The 17,364-nt window shown below is 45.7% G+C and overlaps 9 non-coding genes across 9 annotated transcripts; all 9 read right to left on the reverse strand.

The window, feature by feature from the left end:
- Nucleotides 1-445: 445 nt before the first annotated feature.
- On the reverse strand, nt 446-564 carry LOC146310171 (5S ribosomal RNA). Its single transcript, XR_014772577.1, has one exon. It is a non-coding gene; the product is annotated as a 5S ribosomal RNA (ribosomal RNA).
- A 1,882-nt stretch (nt 565-2,446) lies between these two features.
- LOC146310172 (5S ribosomal RNA) lies at nt 2,447-2,565 on the reverse strand. Its single transcript, XR_014772588.1, has one exon. It is a non-coding gene; the product is annotated as a 5S ribosomal RNA (ribosomal RNA).
- Nucleotides 2,566-4,284: 1,719 nt separating this feature from the next.
- On the reverse strand, nt 4,285-4,403 carry LOC146310173 (5S ribosomal RNA). The gene has a single exon (XR_014772513.1). It is a non-coding gene; the product is annotated as a 5S ribosomal RNA (ribosomal RNA).
- Nucleotides 4,404-6,289: 1,886 nt separating this feature from the next.
- Nucleotides 6,290-6,408, reverse strand: LOC146310174 (5S ribosomal RNA). Its single transcript, XR_014772527.1, has one exon. It is a non-coding gene; the product is annotated as a 5S ribosomal RNA (ribosomal RNA).
- Nucleotides 6,409-8,127: 1,719 nt separating this feature from the next.
- LOC146310175 (5S ribosomal RNA) lies at nt 8,128-8,246 on the reverse strand. Its single transcript, XR_014772530.1, has one exon. It is a non-coding gene; the product is annotated as a 5S ribosomal RNA (ribosomal RNA).
- A 1,899-nt stretch (nt 8,247-10,145) lies between these two features.
- On the reverse strand, nt 10,146-10,264 carry LOC146310176 (5S ribosomal RNA). Its single transcript, XR_014772524.1, has one exon. It is a non-coding gene; the product is annotated as a 5S ribosomal RNA (ribosomal RNA).
- Nucleotides 10,265-12,150: 1,886 nt separating this feature from the next.
- Nucleotides 12,151-12,269, reverse strand: LOC146310177 (5S ribosomal RNA). Its single transcript, XR_014772528.1, has one exon. It is a non-coding gene; the product is annotated as a 5S ribosomal RNA (ribosomal RNA).
- Nucleotides 12,270-13,990: 1,721 nt separating this feature from the next.
- LOC146310178 (5S ribosomal RNA) lies at nt 13,991-14,109 on the reverse strand. Its single transcript, XR_014772529.1, has one exon. It is a non-coding gene; the product is annotated as a 5S ribosomal RNA (ribosomal RNA).
- Nucleotides 14,110-16,002: 1,893 nt separating this feature from the next.
- LOC146310179 (5S ribosomal RNA) lies at nt 16,003-16,121 on the reverse strand. The gene has a single exon (XR_014772534.1). It is a non-coding gene; the product is annotated as a 5S ribosomal RNA (ribosomal RNA).
- Nucleotides 16,122-17,364: the final 1,243 nt, after the last annotated feature.

Raw genomic sequence — 17,364 nt, forward strand, 5'->3', positions numbered from 1 at the left:
TAGGCCATGTCTTTGACTATGTTTAAAGTTTCTGTGAGTTGAGGACAGCAGTTACACCTCCAAATGATACACATAACATTCATGTTGCAGAGAAAAATCTAATCAATGATGGGTATTTGGAAAATTTTATTAAATGATCTACGACTGTAGTTAATTTTGGAATAGTTTCTGTTGATGGACTGTATCGTATATACTTCTCAAGCTACATGCTATATGTATTTACATGAGCGCACACAGTCTTTGGGGAGTGAGAGACTATTGTTTTTGGAGCTAATCATCCAGAGTTAATGAGAGCAGAATTATTCTGAACAGTCAACTTATTCTCTTCTCTCCTTGAAATAAGGAATAGTTTTGTGAGGCTGATAACTGATGTAATTGAGAGTCCAGAGACATACAAAAATCTGCATCCACTGAGGAGGCAGCAGCGCCCTCTGCTGTTTGAAAAAGCTTACAGCACCTGGTATTCCCAGGCGGTCTCCCATCCAAGTACTAACCAGGCCCGACCCTGCTTAGCTTCCGAGATCGGACGAGATCGGGCGTGTTCAGGGTGGTATGGCCGTAAGCGAAGGAAGCAGGGACAAAGACACATTTTAAAGGTGCTGAGAAATCACACTGTGCAGACTTTGTGTATGAAAATGTAGAAATAGATTTAAAACATTTATTAATTCATATGTTTCTCAATTACCTTTTTAAAAAAAACAAAACAAAAAAACTATTACGCGTATTTGTTGTTTTAGTCTTTTTTTTTAACCATATTTAGCTCACTAGCCAATCAGGTTTTCGGGGGATAACTTTTCAAGGGATGGTGATAGAGACTTGAAACCAAGCTCTGCACCCCCATTTGCGGACATTCCGGTTCCAATGGTACCACCATCGAGTCTCTACGAGGTCGGGAAGTGGGTCAACCAGAACCTCGAGGACTCTGGTGCATACCTCGACGGGTTTTCGGGGGATAACTTTTGAAGGGATGGCGGTAGAGACTTGAAATCAAGCTCTGCATCCCCATTTGCGGACATTCCGGATGCGACGGTACCACCATCGAGTCTCTACGAGGTCGGGAAGTGGGTCAACCAGAACCTCGAGGACTCTGGTGCATACCTCGACGGGTTTTCGGGGGATAACTTTTGAAGGGATGGCGGTAGAGACTTGAAATCAAGCTCTGCATCCCCATTTGCGGACATTCCGGATGCGACGGTACCACCATCGAGTCTCTACGAGGTCGGGAAGTGGGTCAACCAGAACTCTGGTGCATACCTCCATGGGTTTTTGTGGATTAACTTTTGAAGGGAAAGTGATACAGACTTGAAACCAGGCTCTGGCCCCCCATTTTCGGACATTCCGGATCGAAAGGTACCACCATCGAGTCTCTACAGGCTCTGCACCCCCATAACTTGTCTGTACACACACACACACACACACACACACACACACAAGTGAACACATCAGAATGTTAGGTGGCTGTGATGTCATCAAAGGGAATGTGATGACGTCACAGACCCTGTGCTTTGATCTAGCATGGGCTCTGTGATGCCATCAGTGTTTAGGTCATAACCCTACCACCATGTCATTATCATACCTCGACATGTTTTCGGGGGATAACTTTTGAAGGGAAGGTGGTAGAGACTTGAAACCAAGCTCTGCACCCCCATTTGCGGACATTCCGGTTCCGATGGTACCACCATCGAGTCTCTACGACGTCAGGAAGTGGGTCAACCAGAACCTCGAGGACTCTGGTGCATACCTCGACACGTTTTCGGGGGATAACTTTTGAAGGGAAGGTGGTAGAGACTTGAAACCAAGCTCTGTCCCCCCCCCCCACCCCATTTGCAGACATTCCGGATCCAACGGTACCACCATCGAGTCTCTACGAGGTCGGGAAGTGGGTCAACCAGAACCTCACCACATCTACGGTAAGTGAGCTGCTGCACCCTTAAACCTGCTGTCCAACATGTCATAGACATTATTCTAAAAGCTGCAATTTAAAAATAAATCTGCAGATCATAGGCCATGTCTTTGACTATGTTTAAAGTTTCTGTGAGTTGAGGACAGCAGTTACACCTCCAAATGATACACATAACATTCATGTTGCAGAGAAAAATCTAATCAATGATGGGTATTTGGAAAATTTTATTAAATGATCTACAACTGTAGTTAATTTTGGAATAGTTTCTGTTGATGGACTGTATCGTATATACTTCTCAAGCTACATGCTATATGTATTTACATGAGCGCACACAGTCTTTGGGGAGTGAGAGACTATTGTTTTTGGAGCTAATCATCCAGAGTTAATGAGAGCAGAATTATTCTGAACAGTCAACTTATTCTCTTCTCTCCTTGAAATAAGGAATAGTTTTGTGAGGCTGATAACTGATGTACTTGAGAGTCCAGAGACATACAAAAATCTGCATCCACTGAGGAGGCAGCAGCGCCCTCTGCTGTTTGAAAAAGCTTACAGCACCTGGTATTCCCAGGCGGTCTCCCATCCAAGTACTAACCAGGCCCGACCCTGCTTAGCTTCCGAGATCGGACGAGATCGGGCGTGTTCAGGGTGGTATGGCCGTAAGCGAAGGAAGCAGGGACAAAGACACATTTTAAAGGTGCTGAGAAATCACACTGTGCAGACTTTGTGTATGAAAATGTAGAAATAGATTTAAAACATTTATTAATTCATATGTTTCTCAATTACCTTTTTAAAAAAAACAAAACAAAAAAACTATTACGCGTATTTGTTGTTTTAGTCTTTTTTTTTAACCATATTTAGCTCACTAGCCAATCAGGTTTTCGGGGGATAACTTTTCAAGGGATGGTGATAGAGACTTGAAACCAAGCTCTGCACCCCCATTTGCGGACATTCCGGTTCCAATGGTACCACCATCGAGTCTCTACGAGGTCGGGAAGTGGGTCAACCAGAACCTCGAGGACTCTGGTGCATACCTCGACGGGTTTTCGGGGGATAACTTTTGAAGGGATGGCGGTAGAGACTTGAAATCAAGCTCTGCATCCCCATTTGCGGACATTCCGGATGCGACGGTACCACCATCGAGTCTCTACGAGGTCGGGAAGTGGGTCAACCAGAACTCTGGTGCATACCTCCATGGGTTTTTGTGGATTAACTTTTGAAGGGAAAGTGATACAGACTTGAAACCAGGCTCTGGCCCCCCATTTTCGGACATTCCGGATCGAAAGGTACCACCATCGAGTCTCTACAGGCTCTGCACCCCCATAACTTGTCTGTACACACACACACACACACACACACACACACACAAGTGAACACATCAGAATGTTAGGTGGCTGTGATGTCATCAAAGGGAATGTGATGACGTCACAGACCCTGTGCTTTGATCTAGCATGGGCTCTGTGATGCCATCAGTGTTTAGGTCATAACCCTACCACCATGTCATTATCATACCTCGACATGTTTTCGGGGGATAACTTTTGAAGGGAAGGTGGTAGAGACTTGAAACCAAGCTCTGCACCCCCATTTGCGGACATTCCGGTTCCGATGGTACCACCATCGAGTCTCTACGACGTCAGGAAGTGGGTCAACCAGAACCTCGAGGACTCTGGTGCATACCTCGACACGTTTTCGGGGGATAACTTTTGAAGGGAAGGTGGCAGAGACTTGAAACCAAGCTCTGTCCCCCCCCCCCCCACCCCATTTGCAGACATTCCGGATCCAACGGTACCACCATCGAGTCTCTACGAGGTCGGGAAGTGGGTCAACCAGAACCTCACCACATCTACGGTAAGTGAGCTGCTGCACCCTTAAACCTGCTGTCCAACATGTCATAGACATTATTCTAAAAGCTGCAATTTAAAAATAAATCTGCAGATCATAGGCCATGTCTTTGACTATGTTTAAAGTTTCTGTGAGTTGAGGACAGCAGTTACACCTCCAAATGATACACATAACATTCATGTTGCAGAGAAAAATCTAATCAATGATGGGTATTTGGAAAATTTTATTAAATGATCTACAACTGTAGTTAATTTTGGAATAGTTTCTGTTGATGGACTGTATCGTATATACTTCTCAAGCTACATGCTATATGTATTTACATGAGCGCACACAGTCTTTGGGGAGTGAGAGACTATTGTTTTTGGAGCTAATCATCCAGAGTTAATGAGAGCAGAATTATTCTGAACAGTCAACTTATTCTCTTCTCTCCTTGAAATAAGGAATAGTTTTGTGAGGCTGATAACTGATGTACTTGAGAGTCCAGAGACATACAAAAATCTGCATCCACTGAGGAGGCAGCAGCGCCCTCTGCTGTTTGAAAAAGCTTACAGCACCTGGTATTCCCAGGCGGTCTCCCATCCAAGTACTAACCAGGCCCGACCCTGCTTAGCTTCCGAGATCGGACGAGATCGGGCGTGTTCAGGGTGGTATGGCCGTAAGCGAAGGAAGCAGGGACAAAGACACATTTTAAAGGTGCTGAGAAATCACACTGTGCAGACTTTGTGTATGAAAATGTAGAAATAGATTTAAAACATTTATTAATTCATATGTTTCTCAATTACCTTTTTAAAAAAAAACAAAACAAAAAAACCATTACGCGTATTTGTTGTTTTAGTCTTTTTTTTTTAACCATATTTAGCTCACTAGCCAATCAGGTTTTCGGGGGATAACTTTTCAAGGGATGGTGATAGAGACTTGAAACCAAGCTCTGCACCCCCATTTGCGGACATTCCGGTTCCAATGGTACCACCATCGAGTCTCTACGAGGTCGGGAAGTGGGTCAACCAGAACCTCGAGGACTCTGGTGCATACCTCGACGGGTTTTCGGGGGATAACTTTTGAAGGGATGGCGGTAGAGACTTGAAATCAAGCTCTGCATCCCCATTTGCGGACATTCCGGATGCGACGGTACCACCATCGAGTCTCTACGAGGTCGGGAAGTGGGTCAACCAGAACCTCGAGGACTCTGGTGCATACCTCGACGGGTTTTCGGGGGATAACTTTTGAAGGGATGGCGGTAGAGACTTGAAATCAAGCTCTGCATCCCCATTTGCGGACATTCCGGATGCGACGGTACCACCATCGAGTCTCTACGAGGTCGGGAAGTGGGTCAACCAGAACTCTGGTGCATACCTCCATGGGTTTTTGTGGATTAACTTTTGAAGGGAAAGTGATACAGACTTGAAACCAGGCTCTGGCCCCCCATTTTCGGACATTCCGGATCGAAAGGTACCACCATCGAGTCTCTACAGGCTCTGCACCCCCATAACTTGTCTGTACACACACACACACACACACACACACACACACAAGTGAACACATCAGAATGTTAGGTGGCTGTGATGTCATCAAAGGGAATGTGATGACGTCACAGACCCTGTGCTTTGATCTAGCATGGGCTCTGTGATGCCATCAGTGTTTAGGTCATAACCCTACCACCATGCCATTATCATACCTCGACATGTTTTCGGGGGATAACTTTTGAAGGGAAGGTGGTAGAGACTTGAAACCAAGCTCTGCACCCCCATTTGCGGACATTCCGGTTCCGATGGTACCACCATCGAGTCTCTACGACGTCAGGAAGTGGGTCAACCAGAACCTCGAGGACTCTGGTGCATACCTCGACACGTTTTCGGGGGATAACTTTTGAAGGGAAGGTGGCAGAGACTTGAAACCAAGCTCTGTCCCCCCCCCCCCCACCCCATTTGCAGACATTCCGGATCCAACGGTACCACCATCGAGTCTCTACGAGGTCGGGAAGTGGGTCAACCAGAACCTCACCACATCTACGGTAAGTGAGCTGCTGCACCCTTAAACCTGCTGTCCAACATGTCATAGACATTATTCTAAAAGCTGCAATTTAAAAATAAATCTGCAGATCATAGGCCATGTCTTTGACTATGTTTAAAGTTTCTGTGAGTTGAGGACAGCAGTTACACCTCCAAATGATACACATAACATTCATGTTGCAGAGAAAAATCTAATCAATGATGGGTATTTGGAAAATTTTATTAAATGATCTACAACTGTAGTTAATTTTGGAATAGTTTCTGTTGATGGACTGTATCGTATATACTTCTCAAGCTACATGCTATATGTATTTACATGAGCGCACACAGTCTTTGGGGAGTGAGAGACTATTGTTTTTGGAGCTAATCATCCAGAGTTAATGAGAGCAGAATTATTCTGAACAGTCAACTTATTCTCTTCTCTCCTTGAAATAAGGAATAGTTTTGTGAGGCTGATAACTGATGTAATTGAGAGTCCAGAGACATACAAAAATCTGCATCCACTGAGGAGGCAGCAGCGCCCTCTGCTGTTTGAAAAAGCTTACAGCACCTGGTATTCCCAGGCGGTCTCCCATCCAAGTACTAACCAGCCCCGACCCTGCTTAGCTTCCGAGATCGGACGAGATCGGGCGTGTTCAGGGTGGTATGGCCGTAAGCGAAGGAAGCAGGGACAAAGACACATTTTAAAGGTGCTGAGAAATCACACTGTGCAGACTTTGTGTATGAAAATGTAGAAATAGATTTAAAACATTTATTAATTCATATGTTTCTCAATTACCTTTTTAAAAAAAACAAAACAAAAAAACTATTACGCGTATTTGTTGTTTTAGTCTTTTTTTTTAACCATATTTAGCTCACTAGCCAATCAGGTTTTCGGGGGATAACTTTTCAAGGGATGGTGATAGAGACTTGAAACCAAGCTCTGCACCCCCATTTGCGGACATTCCGGTTCCAATGGTACCACCATCGAGTCTCTACGAGGTCGGGAAGTGGGTCAACCAGAACCTCGAGGACTCTGGTGCATACCTCGACGGGTTTTCGGGGGATAACTTTTGAAGGGATGGCGGTAGAGACTTGAAATCAAGCTCTGCATCCCCATTTGCGGACATTCCGGATGCGACGGTACCACCATCGAGTCTCTACGAGGTCGGGAAGTGGGTCAACCAGAACTCTGGTGCATACCTCCATGGGTTTTTGTGGATTAACTTTTGAAGGGAAAGTGATACAGACTTGAAACCAGGCTCTGGCCCCCCATTTTCGGACATTCCGGATCGAAAGGTACCACCATCGAGTCTCTACAGGCTCTGCACCCCCATAACTTGTCTGTACACACACACACACACACACACACACACACACAAGTGAACACATCAGAATGTTAGGTGGCTGTGATGTCATCAAAGGGAATGTGATGACGTCACAGACCCTGTGCTTTGATCTAGCATGGGCTCTGTGATGCCATCAGTGTTTAGGTCATAACCCTACCACCATGTCATTATCATACCTCGACATGTTTTCGGGGGATAACTTTTGAAGGGAAGGTGGTAGAGACTTGAAACCAAGCTCTGCACCCCCATTTGCGGACATTCCGGTTCCGATGGTACCACCATCGAGTCTCTACGACGTCAGGAAGTGGGTCAACCAGAACCTCGAGGACTCTGGTGCATACCTCGACACGTTTTCGGGGGATAACTTTTGAAGGGAAGGTGGCAGAGACTTGAAACCAAGCTCTGTCCCCCCCCCCCCCACCCCATTTGCAGACATTCCGGATCCAACGGTACCACCATCGAGTCTCTACGAGGTCGGGAAGTGGGTCAACCAGAACCTCACCACATCTACGGTAAGTGAGCTGCTGCACCCTTAAACCTGCTGTCCAACATGTCATAGACATTATTCTAAAAGCTGCAATTTAAAAATAAATCTGCAGATCATAGGCCATGTCTTTGACTATGTTTAAAGTTTCTGTGAGTTGAGGACAGCAGTTACACCTCCAAATGATACACATAACATTCATGTTGCAGAGAAAAATCTAATCAATGATGGGTATTTGGAAAATTTTATTAAATGATCTACAACTGTAGTTAATTTTGGAATAGTTTCTGTTGATGGACTGTATCGTATATACTTCTCAAGCTACATGCTATATGTATTTACATGAGCGCACACAGTCTTTGGGGAGTGAGAGACTATTGTTTTTGGAGCTAATCATCCAGAGTTAATGAGAGCAGAATTATTCTGAACAGTCAACTTATTCTCTTCTCTCCTTGAAATAAGGAATAGTTTTGTGAGGCTGATAACTGATGTAATTGAGAGTCCAGAGACATACAAAAATCTGCATCCACTGAGGAGGCAGCAGCGCCCTCTGCTGTTTGAAAAAGCTTACAGCACCTGGTATTCCCAGGCGGTCTCCCATCCAAGTACTAACCAGCCCCGACCCTGCTTAGCTTCCGAGATCGGACGAGATCGGGCGTGTTCAGGGTGGTATGGCTGTAAGCGAAGGAAGCAGGGACAAAGACACATTTTAAAGGTGCTGAGAAATCACACTGTGCAGACTTTGTGTATGAAAATGTAGAAATAGATTTAAAACATTTATTAATTCATATGTTTCTCAATTACCTTTTTAAAAAAAACAAAACAAAAAAACTATTACGCGTATTTGTTGTTTTAGTCTTTTTTTTTAACCATATTTAGCTCACTAGCCAATCAGGTTTTCGGGGGATAACTTTTCAAGGGATGGTGATAGAGACTTGAAACCAAGCTCTGCACCCCCATTTGCGGACATTCCGGTTCCAATGGTACCACCATCGAGTCTCTACGAGGTCGGGAAGTGGGTCAACCAGAACCTCGAGGACTCTGGTGCATACCTCGACGGGTTTTCGGGGGATAACTTTTGAAGGGATGGCGGTAGAGACTTGAAATCAAGCTCTGCATCCCCATTTGCGGACATTCCGGATGCGACGGTACCACCATCGAGTCTCTACGAGGTCGGGAAGTGGGTCAACCAGAACCTCGAGGACTCTGGTGCATACCTCGACGGGTTTTCGGGGGATAACTTTTGAAGGGATGGCGGTAGAGACTTGAAATCAAGCTCTGCATCCCCATTTGCGGACATTCCGGATGCGACGGTACCACCATCGAGTCTCTACGAGGTCGGGAAGTGGGTCAACCAGAACTCTGGTGCATACCTCCATGGGTTTTTGTGGATTAACTTTTGAAGGGAAAGTGATACAGACTTGAAACCAGGCTCTGGCCCCCCATTTTCGGACATTCCGGATCGAAAGGTACCACCATCGAGTCTCTACAGGCTCTGCACCCCCATAACTTGTCTGTACACACACACACACACACACACACACACACACAAGTGAACACATCAGAATGTTAGGTGGCTGTGATGTCATCAAAGGGAATGTGATGACGTCACAGACCCTGTGCTTTGATCTAGCATGGGCTCTGTGATGCCATCAGTGTTTAGGTCATAACCCTACCACCATGCCATTATCATACCTCGACATGTTTTCGGGGGATAACTTTTGAAGGGAAGGTGGTAGAGACTTGAAACCAAGCTCTGCACCCCCATTTGCGGACATTCCGGTTCCGATGGTACCACCATCGAGTCTCTACGACGTCAGGAAGTGGGTCAACCAGAACCTCGAGGACTCTGGTGCATACCTCGACACGTTTTCGGGGGATAACTTTTGAAGGGAAGGTGGTAGAGACTTGAAACCAAGCTCTGTCCCCCCCCCCACCCCCCCCCCACCCCCCACCCCCTTTGCAGACATTCCGGATCCAACGGTACCACCATCGAGTCTCTACGAGGTCGGGAAGTGGGTCAACCAGAACCTCACCACATCTACGGTAAGTGAGCTGCTGCACCCTTAAACCTGCTGTCCAACATGTCATAGACATTATTCTAAAAGCTGCAATTTAAAAATAAATCTGCAGATCATAGGCCATGTCTTTGACTATGTTTAAAGTTTCTGTGAGTTGAGGACAGCAGTTACACCTCCAAATGATACACATAACATTCATGTTGCAGAGAAAAATCTAATCAATGATGGGTATTTGGAAAATTTTATTAAATGATCTACAACTGTAGTTAATTTTGGAATAGTTTCTGTTGATGGACTGTATCGTATATACTTCTCAAGCTACATGCTATATGTATTTACATGAGCGCACACAGTCTTTGGGGAGTGAGAGACTATTGTTTTTGGAGCTAATCATCCAGAGTTAATGAGAGCAGAATTATTCTGAACAGTCAACTTATTCTCTTCTCTCCTTGAAATAAGGAATAGTTTTGTGAGGCTGATAACTGATGTACTTGAGAGTCCAGAGACATACAAAAATCTGCATCCACTGAGGAGGCAGCAGCGCCCTCTGCTGTTTGAAAAAGCTTACAGCACCTGGTATTCCCAGGCGGTCTCCCATCCAAGTACTAACCAGGCCCGACCCTGCTTAGCTTCCGAGATCGGACGAGATCGGGCGTGTTCAGGGTGGTATGGCCGTAAGCGAAGGAAGCAGGGACAAAGACACATTTTAAAGGTGCTGAGAAATCACACTGTGCAGACTTTGTGTATGAAAATGTAGAAATAGATTTAAAACATTTATTAATTCATATGTTTCTCAATTACCTTTTTAAAAAAAAACAAAACAAAAAAACCATTACGCGTATTTGTTGTTTTAGTCTTTTTTTTTTAACCATATTTAGCTCACTAGCCAATCAGGTTTTCGGGGGATAACTTTTCAAGGGATGGTGATAGAGACTTGAAACCAAGCTCTGCACCCCCATTTGCGGACATTCCGGTTCCAATGGTACCACCATCGAGTCTCTACGAGGTCGGGAAGTGGGTCAACCAGAACCTCGAGGACTCTGGTGCATACCTCGACGGGTTTTCGGGGGATAACTTTTGAAGGGATGGCGGTAGAGACTTGAAATCAAGCTCTGCATCCCCATTTGCGGACATTCCGGATGCGACGGTACCACCATCGAGTCTCTACGAGGTCGGGAAGTGGGTCAACCAGAACCTCGAGGACTCTGGTGCATACCTCGACGGGTTTTCGGGGGATAACTTTTGAAGGGATGGCGGTAGAGACTTGAAATCAAGCTCTGCATCCCCATTTGCGGACATTCCGGATGCGACGGTACCACCATCGAGTCTCTACGAGGTCGGGAAGTGGGTCAACCAGAACTCTGGTGCATACCTCCATGGGTTTTTGTGGATTAACTTTTGAAGGGAAAGTGATACAGACTTGAAACCAGGCTCTGGCCCCCCATTTTCGGACATTCCGGATCGAAAGGTACCACCATCGAGTCTCTACAGGCTCTGCACCCCCATAACTTGTCTGTACACACACACACACACACACACACACACACACAAGTGAACACATCAGAATGTTAGGTGGCTGTGATGTCATCAAAGGGAATGTGATGACGTCACAGACCCTGTGCTTTGATCTAGCATGGGCTCTGTGATGCCATCAGTGTTTAGGTCATAACCCTACCACCATGCCATTATCATACCTCGACATGTTTTCGGGGGATAACTTTTGAAGGGAAGGTGGTAGAGACTTGAAACCAAGCTCTGCACCCCCATTTGCGGACATTCCGGTTCCGATGGTACCACCATCGAGTCTCTACGACGTCAGGAAGTGGGTCAACCAGAACCTCGAGGACTCTGGTGCATACCTCGACACGTTTTCGGGGGATAACTTTTGAAGGGAAGGTGGCAGAGACTTGAAACCAAGCTCTGTCCCCCCCCCCCCCACCCCATTTGCAGACATTCCGGATCCAACGGTACCACCATCGAGTCTCTACGAGGTCGGGAAGTGGGTCAACCAGAACCTCACCACATCTACGGTAAGTGAGCTGCTGCACCCTTAAACCTGCTGTCCAACATGTCATAGACATTATTCTAAAAGCTGCAATTTAAAAATAAATCTGCAGATCATAGGCCATGTCTTTGACTATGTTTAAAGTTTCTGTGAGTTGAGGACAGCAGTTACACCTCCAAATGATACACATAACATTCATGTTGCAGAGAAAAATCTAATCAATGATGGGTATTTGGAAAATTTTATTAAATGATCTACAACTGTAGTTAATTTTGGAATAGTTTCTGTTGATGGACTGTATCGTATATACTTCTCAAGCTACATGCTATATGTATTTACATGAGCGCACACAGTCTTTGGGGAGTGAGAGACTATTGTTTTTGGAGCTAATCATCCAGAGTTAATGAGAGCAGAATTATTCTGAACAGTCAACTTATTCTCTTCTCTCCTTGAAATAAGGAATAGTTTTGTGAGGCTGATAACTGATGTAATTGAGAGTCCAGAGACATACAAAAATCTGCATCCACTGAGGAGGCAGCAGCGCCCTCTGCTGTTTGAAAAAGCTTACAGCACCTGGTATTCCCAGGCGGTCTCCCATCCAAGTACTAACCAGCCCCGACCCTGCTTAGCTTCCGAGATCGGACGAGATCGGGCGTGTTCAGGGTGGTATGGCCGTAAGCGAAGGAAGCAGGGACAAAGACACATTTTAAAGGTGCTGAGAAATCACACTGTGCAGACTTTGTGTATGAAAATGTAGAAATAGATTTAAAACATTTATTAATTCATATGTTTCTCAATTACCTTTTTAAAAAAAACAAAACAAAAAAACTATTACGCGTATTTGTTGTTTTAGTCTTTTTTTTTAACCATATTTAGCTCACTAGCCAATCAGGTTTTCGGGGGATAACTTTTCAAGGGATGGTGATAGAGACTTGAAACCAAGCTCTGCACCCCCATTTGCGGACATTCCGGTTCCAATGGTACCACCATCGAGTCTCTACGAGGTCGGGAAGTGGGTCAACCAGAACCTCGAGGACTCTGGTGCATACCTCGACGGGTTTTCGGGGGATAACTTTTGAAGGGATGGCGGTAGAGACTTGAAATCAAGCTCTGCATCCCCATTTGCGGACATTCCGGATGCGACGGTACCACCATCGAGTCTCTACGAGGTCGGGAAGTGGGTCAACCAGAACTCTGGTGCATACCTCCATGGGTTTTTGTGGATTAACTTTTGAAGGGAAAGTGATACAGACTTGAAACCAGGCTCTGGCCCCCCATTTTCGGACATTCCGGATCGAAAGGTACCACCATCGAGTCTCTACAGGCTCTGCACCCCCATAACTTGTCTGTACACACACACACACACACACACACACACACACAAGTGAACACATCAGAATGTTAGGTGGCTGTGATGTCATCAAAGGGAATGTGATGACGTCACAGACCCTGTGCTTTGATCTAGCATGGGCTCTGTGATGCCATCAGTGTTTAGGTCATAACCCTACCACCATGTCATTATCATACCTCGACATGTTTTCGGGGGATAACTTTTGAAGGGAAGGTGGTAGAGACTTGAAACCAAGCTCTGCACCCCCATTTGCGGACATTCCGGTTCCGATGGTACCACCATCGAGTCTCTACGACGTCAGGAAGTGGGTCAACCAGAACCTCGAGGACTCTGGTGCATACCTCGACACGTTTTCGGGGGATAACTTTTGAAGGGAAGGTGGCAGAGACTTGAAACCAAGCTCTGTCCCCCCCCCCCCCCCACCCCATTTGCAGACATTCCGGATCCAACGGTACCACCATCGAGTCTCTACGAGGTCGGGAAGTGGGTCAACCAGAACCTCACCACATCTACGGTAAGTGAGCTGCTGCACCCTTAAACCTGCTGTCCAACATGTCATAGACATTATTCTAAAAGCTGCAATTTAAAAATAAATCTGCAGATCATAGGCCATGTCTTTGACTATGTTTAAAGTTTCTGTGAGTTGAGGACAGCAGTTACACCTCCAAATGATACACATAACATTCATGTTGCAGAGAAAAATCTAATCAATGATGGGTATTTGGAAAATTTTATTAAATGATCTACAACTGTAGTTAATTTTGGAATAGTTTCTGTTGATGGACTGTATCGTATATACTTCTCAAGCTACATGCTATATGTATTTACATGAGCGCACACAGTCTTTGGGGAGTGAGAGACTATTGTTTTTGGAGCTAATCATCCAGAGTTAATGAGAGCAGAATTATTCTGAACAGTCAACTTATTCTCTTCTCTCCTTGAAATAAGGAATAGTTTTGTGAGGCTGATAACTGATGTAATTGAGAGTCCAGAGACATACAAAAATCTGCATCCACTGAGGAGGCAGCAGCGCCCTCTGCTGTTTGAAAAAGCTTACAGCACCTGGTATTCCCAGGCGGTCTCCCATCCAAGTACTAACCAGCCCCGACCCTGCTTAGCTTCCGAGATCGGACGAGATCGGGCGTGTTCAGGGTGGTATGGCCGTAAGCGAAGGAAGCAGGGACAAAGACACATTTTAAAGGTGCTGAGAAATCACACTGTGCAGACTTTGTGTATGAAAATGTAGAAATAGATTTAAAACATTTATTAATTCATATGTTTCTCAATTACCTTTTTAAAAAAAACAAAACAAAAAAACTATTACGCGTATTTGTTGTTTTAGTCTTTTTTTTTAACCATATTTAGCTCACTAGCCAATCAGGTTTTCGGGGGATAACTTTTCAAGGGATGGTGATAGAGACTTGAAACCAAGCTCTGCACCCCCATTTGCGGACATTCCGGTTCCAATGGTACCACCATCGAGTCTCTACGAGGTCGGGAAGTGGGTCAACCAGAACCTCGAGGACTCTGGTGCATACCTCGACGGGTTTTCGGGGGATAACTTTTGAAGGGATGGCGGTAGAGACTTGAAATCAAGCTCTGCATCCCCATTTGCGGACATTCCGGATGCGACGGTACCACCATCGAGTCTCTACGAGGTCGGGAAGTGGGTCAACCAGAACCTCGAGGACTCTGGTGCATACCTCGACGGGTTTTCGGGGGATAACTTTTGAAGGGATGGCGGTAGAGACTTGAAATCAAGCTCTGCATCCCCATTTGCGGACATTCCGGATGCGACGGTACCACCATCGAGTCTCTACGAGGTCGGGAAGTGGGTCAACCAGAACTCTGGTGCATACCTCCATGGGTTTTTGTGGATTAACTTTTGAAGGGAAAGTGATACAGACTTGAAACCAGGCTCTGGCCCCCCATTTTCGGACATTCCGGATCGAAAGGTACCACCATCGAGTCTCTACAGGCTCTGCACCCCCATAACTTGTCTGTACACACACACACACACACACACACACAAGTGAACACATCAGAATGTTAGGTGGCTGTGATGTCATCAAAGGGAATGTGATGACGTCACAGACCCTGTGCTTTGATCTAGCATGGGCTCTGTGATGCCATCAGTGTTTAGGTCATAACCCTACCACCATGCCATTATCATACCTCGACATGTTTTCGGGGGATAACTTTTGAAGGGAAGGTGGTAGAGACTTGAAACCAAGCTCTGCACCCCCATTTGCGGACATTCCGGTTCCGATGGTACCACCATCGAGTCTCTACGACATCAGGAAGTGGGTCAACCAGAACCTCGAGGACTCTGGTGCATACCTCGACACGTTTTCGGGGGATAACTTTTGAAGGGAAGGTGGTAGAGACTTGAAACCAAGCTCTGTCCCCCCCCCCACCCCCTCCCCACCCCCCACCCCCTTTGCAGACATTCCGGATCCAACGGTACCACCATCGAGTCTCTACGAGGTCGGGAAGTGGGTCAACCAGAACCTCACCACATCTACGGTAAGTGAGCTGCTGCACCCTTAAACCTGCTGTCCAACATGTCATAGACATTATTCTAAAAGCTGCAATTTAAAAATAAATCTGCAGATCATAGGCCATGTCTTTGACTATGTTTAAAGTTTCTGTGAGTTGAGGACAGCAGTTACACCTCCAAATGATACACATAACATTCATGTTGCAGAGAAAAATCTAATCAATGATGGGTATTTGGAAAATTTTATTAAATGATCTACAACTGTAGTTAATTTTGGAATAGTTTCTGTTGATGGACTGTATCGTATATACTTCTCAAGCTACATGCTATATGTATTTACATGAGCGCACACAGTCTTTGGGGAGTGAGAGACTATTGTTTTTGGAGCTAATCATCCAGAGTTAATGAGAGCAGAATTATTCTGAACAGTCAACTTATTCTCTTCTCTCCTTGAAATAAGGAATAGTTTTGTGAGGCTGATAACTGATGTACTTGAGAGTCCAGAGACATACAAAAATCTGCATCCACTGAGGAGGCAGCAGCGCCCTCTGCTGTTTGAAAAAGCTTACAGCACCTGGTATTCCCAGGCGGTCTCCCATCCAAGTACTAACCAGGCCCGACCCTGCTTAGCTTCCGAGATCGGACGAGATCGGGCGTGTTCAGGGTGGTATGGCCGTAAGCGAAGGAAGCAGGGACAAAGACACATTTTAAAGGTGCTGAGAAATCACACTGTGCAGACTTTGTGTATGAAAATGTAGAAATAGATTTAAAACATTTATTAATTCATATGTTTCTCAATTACCTTTTTAAAAAAAAACAAAACAAAAAAACCATTACGCGTATTTGTTGTTTTAGTCTTTTTTTTTTAACCATATTTAGCTCACTAGCCAATCAGGTTTTCGGGGGATAACTTTTCAAGGGATGGTGATAGAGACTTGAAACCAAGCTCTGCACCCCCATTTGCGGACATTCCGGTTCCAATGGTACCACCATCGAGTCTCTACGAGGTCGGGAAGTGGGTCAACCAGAACCTCGAGGACTCTGGTGCATACCTCGACGGGTTTTCGGGGGATAACTTTTGAAGGGATGGCGGTAGAGACTTGAAATCAAGCTCTGCATCCCCATTTGCGGACATTCCGGATGCGACGGTACCACCATCGAGTCTCTACGAGGTCGGGAAGTGGGTCAACCAGAACCTCGAGGACTCTGGTGCATACCTCGACGGGTTTTCGGGGGATAACTTTTGAAGGGATGGCGGTAGAGACTTGAAATCAAGCTCTGCATCCCCATTTGCGGACATTCCGGATGCGACGGTACCACCATCGAGTCTCTACGAGGTCGGGAAGTGGGTCAACCAGAACTCTGGTGCATACCTCCATGGGTTTTTGTGGATTAACTTTTGAAGGGAAAGTGATACAGACTTGAAACCAGGCTCTGGCCCCCCATTTTCGGACATTCCGGATCGAAAGGTACCACCATCGAGTCTCTACAGGCTCTGCACCCCCATAACTTGTCTGTACACACACACACACACACACACACACACACACAAGTGAACACATCAGAATGTTAGGTGGCTGTGATGTCATCAAAGGGAATGTGATGACGTCACAGACCCTGTGCTTTGATCTAGCATGGGCTCTGTGATGCCATCAGTGTTTAGGTCATAACCCTACCACCATGCCATTATCATACCTCGACATGTTTTCGGGGGATAACTTTTGAAGGGAAGGTGGTAGAGACTTGAAACCAAGCTCTGCACCCCCATTTGCGGACATTCCGGTTCCGATGGTACCACCATCGAGTCTCTACGACGTCAGGAAGTGGGTCAACCAGAACCTCGAGGACTCTGGTGCATACCTCGACACGTTTTCGGGGGATAACTTTTGAAGGGAAGGTGGTAGAGACTTGAAACCAAGCTCTG

This window comes from Lutjanus erythropterus, chromosome 19, assembly GCF_056507025.1.
Source record: "Lutjanus erythropterus isolate fLutEry1 chromosome 19, fLutEry1.hap2, whole genome shotgun sequence".
NCBI lineage: Eukaryota > Metazoa > Chordata > Actinopteri > Lutjaniformes > Lutjanidae > Lutjanus > Lutjanus erythropterus.